The sequence below is a fragment of the Anopheles darlingi genome, chromosome 2 (assembly GCF_943734745.1).
Source record: "Anopheles darlingi chromosome 2, idAnoDarlMG_H_01, whole genome shotgun sequence".
Lineage (NCBI taxonomy): Eukaryota > Metazoa > Arthropoda > Insecta > Diptera > Culicidae > Anopheles > Anopheles darlingi.
In genome coordinates this window covers 87,916,902-87,918,329 of record NC_064874.1, presented here as the reverse complement: position 1 = coordinate 87,918,329, position 1,428 = coordinate 87,916,902, and positions in this window count along the sequence as shown.

The window sequence follows — 1,428 nt, the reverse complement described above, 5'->3', positions numbered from 1 at the left end:
ATTTCTAATAAATGATTGTTGATGGTGGAAAACCGTACCAAAAAGGCAGTAAAACAGCAACAGCAGATTCGATGTATATTTGTTACGTTATCTGCACGGCGCACACTATCGGTACAACATATTGAACAATCGTTTAGGCCGCGTCGACTAAACTCACCATAAATCACACTTTAATTTGTTTTTCTTCCAAATTTCACTGCCATCCACGGGCGACCAGCCATTCTGTGCCGTGCGTTGTGCGTCACTGAACCTAATCCGGAGGACAACAGAGGATGCTGCATTGCCGGTTCTCCAACGAGTAATCCGAGAGGCCGCGGAACCGCGCATACTGCACCACCATCGGCGGCCCAAGTCTGGGATCGATGATTAATGGAGCCACTCGAGCCACTCCAGGATGCACGAGCGGCGCGACTCTCGACCGTGATCGATTCGGTTGTTATCCTGAGCCTCTGGTCGGCCCAATTCGCAGTGAGCTTGAAGCTCTTAACTACACCACATGGTACCGCATGATTCCAGCGGAAGCTCCAGGAGCTTCATTAGCCACACAGGACACGTACTGACCCACGAGCTGCACTCAAACCAACCACCTCAAAAACACACACAGTCACCGTGAATCACAGCTTCTCACCTCCGAACCGTGGATTTTCCACCCGGAACGATGCGCGAATATTCTGGTCGTCGTCGTAGTCGTCCTCGAAACACGTTCGAAGGCGACCGACACCTCCACACCAATCGACGAACCGTACGCTACTAACGTGTCTACTATTGTACGCTACTAACGTGCCAGAACAGAATCGGAATGTTTACACCGACGACGAGTACAGCCGAAGCCTGCCCGGAAAATTGGGTTTCCCCGAACGGATGTAAACAGAGAGTGAGTTTCCATACCGGCCGGCCTGCCGGCTGGCGGCTTTTCCGGGAGCTCCGGAAAAACCGGAAAAGAGATCCTTCAAATGCGCTCTCTCTCTCTCTCGAACGCGCACGCGATGCACACCGACACTCAGGAAAAAAGAGGGGAAACTCTATACTCGGTGGCCACGGGGATGCGGGTGTAATGTAAATCTAACTGCGGTCCTGGTCCTTGGTACGGTGTGCACGTGTGCAGCGAGTCCCTATTGCGCTTTTAGGCGCATTCCAGTTTCATGGGATTTGTTTTTTCTCGCTCCTTTTCCTCCGTTCTGATTTCCGCTTCGCTGATTGGAGGGCAATGTTTGTGCACCGTTAGGTGTGATTGTTGAACCGGATGTGAATCTTGGTATGTTGTTGCTGGAAGAAAGTGGAGCAGCACGCTTGAGGTGTTTCATTGTTTCCATAATGAAGAGTGTCGAGTTGTGACAATGTTGCAATCCGCCGAACACCACATCTCACACTTTTGTGGCAAACATTTCACGCTTTATTAGCCAAAAATAATAAGCATAATCCTTGGAG